At 34.7% G+C, this 7,310-nt stretch overlaps 1 long non-coding RNA gene across 1 annotated transcript; it reads left to right on the top strand.

The window, feature by feature from the left end:
* The first annotated feature begins 3,498 nt into the window (after positions 1 to 3,498).
* LOC142530167 (uncharacterized) lies at positions 3,499 to 4,251 on the top strand. The gene is made up of 2 exons (XR_012816043.1): positions 3,499 to 3,615; positions 3,920 to 4,251. It is a non-coding gene; the product is annotated as an uncharacterized LOC142530167 (long non-coding RNA).
* The last annotated feature ends 3,059 nt before the right edge of the window (positions 4,252 to 7,310 follow it).

Raw genomic sequence — 7,310 nt, 5'->3', positions numbered from 1 at the left:
TTATGTCCGAAAATCGGACAAAAATTCAAAATTCTCTTTTGCAAAGTCCATTCATCATCAATAAAATGAGCCGTTAGACACATATAATTCACTTTCTGTATTGATGTCCATGTGTCTGTAGTTATAGAAATTCTTGGACCATGTTGTTTCATTAAAGACATCAACTGCACTTTTTCATTCATGTATAAATTATAAACATCATTTGTTGTTGTCCTTCGAGATGGAATGCTAAACATTGGACATGCAATTGACATGAAGTGTCTAAAATCTTTGTTCTCAACTGTTTTGAATGGAAGTTCATCGACAATCAACCAATAAGTTAGTGCCTCTCTTAATTTGTTCTGATCAAATTTCCAAGTACCAATTTGCGCTTCTTTCGGATCATCTTTTGATGGTTGAAAAGAAATCCGAGCTTGATTAGTTGCAACTACATGAGGTTTTTTTTACAAGATGCGAAGTGATTTTGTAAAGGTCGAGTCCCATGTATTTTTGGATCTGCCTTGATCTCTCTACAACAATATTTGCACCTACCTTTTTGCACCTTGTCACTTTCACAGTAAAATTTTTCAAAGTGTTCCCAATATTGTGATCTAGAGGTCATATCTTTTCTAGCTCTCTTTTTAGACTCGGGTTTCACTTCATCTTTATCACCATCATTATCTAAATCTTCCACAAAATCAGCATCATTGTTCTTGTTTTCATCAACATTATGAGCTTCTTCCATTAGATGATCTATTACACTCTCCATTTACACAATAAAATTCTGAAATACAAAATATTCAATAAGGTGGGCATAAATAATAATTGTGTGATCACAAACAGTAGGATAAGGTCCCTGAGGATTATGATGAAAATTTTGACATCCTTCAGTGGTGGAAAGTCAATTCTCCCAGATTTCCTATTCTTTCTCGATTGGCACGTGATATCTTAGCTATTCCTGTGTCCACTGTTGCTTCGGAATCAGCATTTAGTACAGGTAGTCGTGTTTTGGATGCTTTTAGAAGTTCACTGTCTCCGTAGAGCGTAGACAGTAGACAAGAAGATGAAGGAACATAATTATTATTTATGCCCACCTTATTGAATATTTTGTATTTCAGAATTTTATTGTGTAAATGGAGAGTGTAATAGATCATCTAATGGAAGAAGCTCATAATGTTGATGAAAACAAGAACAATGATGCTGATTTTGTGGAAGATTTAGATAATGATGGTGATAAAGATGAAGTGAAACCCGAGTCTAAAAAGAGAGCTAGAAAAGATATGACCTCTAGATCACAATATTGGGAACACTTTGAAAAATTTTACTGTGAAAGTGACAAGGTGCAAAAAGGTAGGTGCAAATATTGTTGTAGAGAGATCAAGGCAGATCCAAAAATACATGGGACTCGACCTTTACAGAATCACTTCGCATCTTGTAAAAAAAAACCTCATGTAGTTGCAACTAATCAAGCTCGGATTTCTTTTCAACCATCAAAAGATGATCCGAAAGAAGCGCAAATTGGTACTTGGAAATTTGATCAGAACAAATTAAGAGAGGCACTAACTTATTGGTTGATTGTCGATGAACTTCCATTCAAAACAGTTGAGAACAAAGATTTTAGACACTTCATGTCAATTGCATGTCCAATGTTTAGCATTCCATCTCGAAGGACAACAACAAATGATGTTTATAATTTATACATGAATGAAAAAGTGCAGTTGATGTCTTTAATGAAACAACATGGTCCAAGAATTTCTATAACTACAGACACATGGACATCAATACAGAAAGTGAATTATATGTGTCTAACGGCTCATTTTATTGATGATGAATGGACTTTGCAAAAGAGAATTTTGAATTTTTGTCCGATTTTCGGACATAAGAGTGATGATGTGGGTAAAGCAGTTGAAAAATGTTTACTTGATTGGAGAATTGATAAAATCTTTACCATCACAGTTGATAATGCTTCATCAAATGATGGTGCAATAACATATTTGCAAAAAAAGTTTGACAATTGGAAAACAAATATTTTAGGGGGATAAAATTTTTACACATATGTATTGCACATATTGTCAACCTTATTGTGCAGGATGGTCTGAAAGGGAAAGACGAAGATTTAGCTATCTCTCGAATTAGAGGAGCAGTGAGGTATGTCCGAAACTCGCCAGCAAGGTATAAAAGATTTTGTGAATGTGTTGAGATCGAAAAGATAGATACAAAGAAATTGTTAAGCCTTGATGTACCTACAAGATGGAACTCAACATATCTAATGTTAGAGTCTGCAATATCTTTGAAAAGAGCATTTGATTCATATGCCGATATAGATCTTGCCTACGTGAATGATCTCTTGAAACCACCGTATGATGGGATTCCATCGGAATATGATTGGGAAAGGGCTAGTTTGTTGGTCAAGTTTCTTGGACACTTTTACAAGCTCACTTTGGCAATTTCTGGCTCTCTATATGTCACTTCGAACATCATATTTCATGAAATAAGTGCTGGTGACATGCTTCTAAAACAGTGGTTAGGAAGCGATGATTTTGAACTAAGTGAAATGTCAAGAAAAATGAAAGATAAGTTTGACAAGTATTGGGGCTCGATTGAAAAAATGAACATGATGTTGTATTATGCAGTGATTCTTGATCCTCGTCACAAATTAGAGTTTGTTGAGTTTTCATTTGATACAATGTATGATGATATCGGAAAGAGCGCGATGAGGAAGGAAAAAGTGAAGAGTGGAATGCAAGAAATTTTTTTCGATTATAAAGTGACACATGGAACTCCAGGAAGTCCGGTACGTTCTGCATTAGGTTCTACATCATTTTCAAAAGATTCTCAACCTAATAATTCAATGACTTCTCGAACATACTTGAAAGATGAGTTTAGAAAATACAAACTTGGTGGGAAAAAAGAACATGTGAAGTCAGAATTGGAGAAATATCTAGGTGAGGATCCTGAGGATTATGATGAAAATTTTGACATCCTTCAGTGGTGGAAAGTCAATTCTCCCAGATTTCCTATTCTTTCTCGATTGGCACGTGATATCTTAGCTATTCCTGTGTCCACTGTTGCTTCGGAATCAGCATTTAGTACAGGTGGTCGTGTTTTGGATGCTTTTAGAAGTTCACTGTCTCCTAGAATAGTTCAAGCTTTGGTATGTACCCAAGATTGGCTAAGGTTGGATTCTAAGCCTATATGCGTGGAGGAAGATTTAGCTGAAATCGAAATACTTGAGAAAGACATATTTTTTGTCTCTTTACTTTTCTATATTTATTCTTCCGCGTGGAGGTAGAAGGCCCACGGGTCGTGAACTTCTTTTCCCGGAGAAGAAGCAATGACGGTATCTGGGGAATAGAATTGCTTGTTTTGATTAATCAGAAAAAGAACGAAGAAGTTTCCCTTTTTTTGTCACGTCGATCAGTTAATTTAATAAGAAATGGGAGTCGAGGAATCCTTCATCAGTGGTTGTGAAGGAATTGGTTCTATCACAGATATGGGGCTCAACGGATGGTTATGTTTTATTCTCTAATGACTAATCTATTTGTTTTTTTATTTTTGGCATAGAATTAACAAACTCAGGGAAGGATTCAACCATAATTGATATATAATTATGGAAAACATCAACAATCGATTATTGTAAGTTTTTAAAGTCTAAATTCATTATATTCGATGACTGTAAATACTAATATGCGCATACCCTTATCCATGTTTTGCTTTTCAATGCAGTTTACTAGAAATAATTGTGTATTGTGACTGTGGCTTACTAGCATTATTAAGCTGGTTTTTCAGATACAGGAAGATGTTTTGCGTGGAGAGCTAGTTAATCTAAACAATTTGTGTTTTCTCGTTCTTCTCAACAATTTGTGTTTACTACTTTGTCTTTTCACTTTGTAGTGTTTTATAATTTGATGCAAATTATTAATGAAACTCTATGATGCAGCGAGTCAACCACAGCGAGCACACTTGTCGCACAAATCAGTTCATCGCCTGGGGTAGCTTGGATGAAAATTCAAGATGGTTACAACTGCAGCCAGGCGATATGCTAGGGCAATTGGCATAATGTGTTCTTATAACTCGAGTCATTTTGTTTGACAATGGTATTATGTTCACTTCAAAATGAATGTCAAATTTGAGTCTTTCGTTTTTCTTGTTGTGTTGAAGTTTGGTACAATTCGCCAATTCGGTGTGAAATCTTAGCCGTTGGATATGTACGACTCATTGCGTCGAGTACTTACTATTTAACTTAAAAAACTTATTAAGTAGATTTTTAAATTTTTTTTTTCCTAAATGAAAGATTTAAAGTGATATTTCTTTAAAAGATATAGTAACAAAATATAGTGGTTTTTAAAATAGATAATATTGTCTTTCAAACTTATTATCATTGAACTGAGTTTTGGCTTTTGGGTAATACCTCCACGAAGTACTAATACACAACTTAGTTTTCGGTGCCAAACCATCTCTCAACCGGTGGTGTGCGATCAGCAGCCTATTTACAATCCATACCGATTGAGACCAATTGCAGTTTAAAAATATACCAATTGAATTGATTTGGACAAAAACTTCATTAATAAAAAAAATCCTAAAAGACATGTTAATCTAAACAAAAATTTCGGGTATCCGAAATCGGGTACCCGACTACAAAGGAAAGTTTCGGGTACCCGAACCGTCGGGTAGCACCGATTAAAGTTCGGGTTCGGGTACTAAATAAGCTACCCGAAAATTTCGGGTACCCGACCCGAAGTACCCGAACCCGTGAAACCCGACCCGATGCCCATCCCTACTGAAGAGTGAATTAAGGATTTAGGTTTTTTATTTTTTAATTTAAAATAAAAAACAATATATATAATATATATGGAATTTCGGGTACCCGATTTTAATTTCGGGTAGTAAACTACTACCCGAAACTAACCCGACAGTTTTATATCGGGTTCGGGTACCCGACCCGAACAAGAAATTGAGGAAAATAACCGACCCGATCGGGTCGGGTCGGGTACCCGATACCCGATAAAAAACACCCACCCCTAGCTGTATGGGTCAACATCTTTTTTTTTCTACAAAAAAGTTTCACTTTAAAAACTATTAGTTAACAATTTTTTTTAAAAAATGAAATAACTATTAATTATTCAAAAATATTGATTAAAAATAAAGTTTAATAATTATTATATCAACTCCTGGACACAAAGTTTGATTTTGAAATCAATCCCTATATGCATAAATTTACTTTGTGTCTTCTTCTGAGTTCTTCCTAAATCAAAGTTCATTTTTCCTCTCACATCCACTATACTAATTTTGCAATTATTTCCTTTTTTATTCATTAAAAAAATTTAATTAAAAAAATAATAATATAATTTTAATTTGTTTATTCTCAATTATGAAAATGATGGGTTTATTTTACAAAATATATTGAAAAATTGAGAAAACTCATATGAGCGAAAAATCAAATTATCTGTCATCAGAAAATACACAATTTGCACTGGTTCATCTCAAGTATCACTAGAATGATGTGGCTTTCTTAAAAAAACTTGACACTTTCTTATCTCTTTTTTTCTTGAAAGATATTTTTTCCTTAAGATTTCTTCTTTTCATCTTTCATTAGCTTAGTGCAATCGACAATGAACTGATTGTTCTTTCCATAGTTATAGCAGACTTGATCATCATTAGCTTGCTCTTTCTTGAAATTGTTTTTACAACTACATGTCTAGAAATTCTTCTGGTTCTTCCTCACAAATTTTGTAAACTTTTTTCTCAAATAATGACATTGTGTCATTACTCAGTGTTCGGCAGACTTTTTGATAGGAGTTTTTTTTTTAGCAATAACCAATGCCTTGGTTGGTTCAGAAGTAGATGATTTTTCTTTAATTTTGGTTCTCAACTCGAACTCATAAGCTTTTAGATCAACAAACAAATTGTGTAGCTAAAGCTTGTCGAGGTCTTTGAATTTCTTCATGGCAATGATCTTGACGCGACACTCTCTATGAAGAGCTCTCATCACTTTACGTCTATGTTGTTTTAATCTTTTGTAAAATCATCGAGTTCAATCGCTAAATATTTCATCAAATTCATTCATCCTTCACACAGCTAGGTTAACTTCTATTAGATTTCTTTAGTTGTGGAGCGCATTTTGATCTTGCTGAACATGTTTTTTTTCCAACGTCTTGCACATAATGTCTTTAGCCACATTGTTAAAATTTTATTTCTTCTTATCTTTTGTTGTCCACTACATTGTTAGTTTTTCAACCATATGAGGAGCTTCTTCTTAAATGGCGACAATAGTGTTGACCTTCATGATCTTCATTGTGTTGGAACATTTCATGTTCGCAATCTTGATTTTGATGTTAACAAAACTTGTTATTTTGTTTCTAATGATTTACCTAAGTAGGCAGAAAGCTGGAATTGATCAGACTTCGAACTGATCAGTTAAATGTGCCAAAACTGAAGCTATCGAGATGCAAACTGAAAACATCAACTGATCGACCCAACCGAATCAGCTCAACTAATATCTTAAAGAACGGTTCAACTGATTGTCCAGCTGATAGGTGATTTAGCAGAAGATCTTCAGAAGCCCGGCCAGCTGATTAAGAGTTCAACTGATTAAAAACCCAGCTGACCAGTTCAACTGAAAGAGTGAAATCAGTTCAACTGACGATTCAACTTATTTCACCAGCCCAACTAAAGATCAGTTCAGATGACCAGTTAGGAACATAAGTTATAAATCAATCAGTTGCAGATCAAGACAAGCTTATCTAAGTGGATTCCAGCTATGCACAAAGATACAAAAGCATCTGTATGATTTAAGGTACAATAATGGACATTGCAGCAAAGATTAAAGCCGAGAGATTCCTGAAAGCATGTCAGAAAAATCAAGACATATATATCAAGGAACGTATTCAAACTGCAACGATCACATGTGATGAGTCTTGGAGTACGGTCTCAATGCTTCAATATATACAAAGCTCAAGACCATCATCAGTAGAATGAGAAAAACAACAGGTGTGTGAAGATACACAAAAATGGCACGCATATTGCATATCAGCTTACAAGAAGCAATCAGCCCAGAGGGAACACTTTATCGTGTTATCAGCTTAGATTAGAAGCATATTTCCCTCAGTGTGTGAGAACATTTTCGGGTAGTTTTCAGTGATCAGTTCTCACACGCACACACACCACCACTCAAATACAGTTTTGCACAAAGACAATAAACTTGTGTATGTAGTTTTTGACACACAGACGTTAAACAAGTGTTGACTGGAAGGTGGTGCCTTCAGTCTAGTCTAGGAGTTCAGTTAGGCAATGGGTAAGTTCTAAGATGGGTGGGTTATTACACTTGTTGT

This window comes from Primulina tabacum, chromosome 16 (assembly GCF_025594145.1).
Source record: "Primulina tabacum isolate GXHZ01 chromosome 16, ASM2559414v2, whole genome shotgun sequence".
Classification (NCBI taxonomy): Eukaryota; Viridiplantae; Streptophyta; class Magnoliopsida; order Lamiales; family Gesneriaceae; genus Primulina; species Primulina tabacum.
Note: the sequence above shows the minus strand (reverse complement) of the source record. Positions and strands in the feature narration are given on the sequence as shown.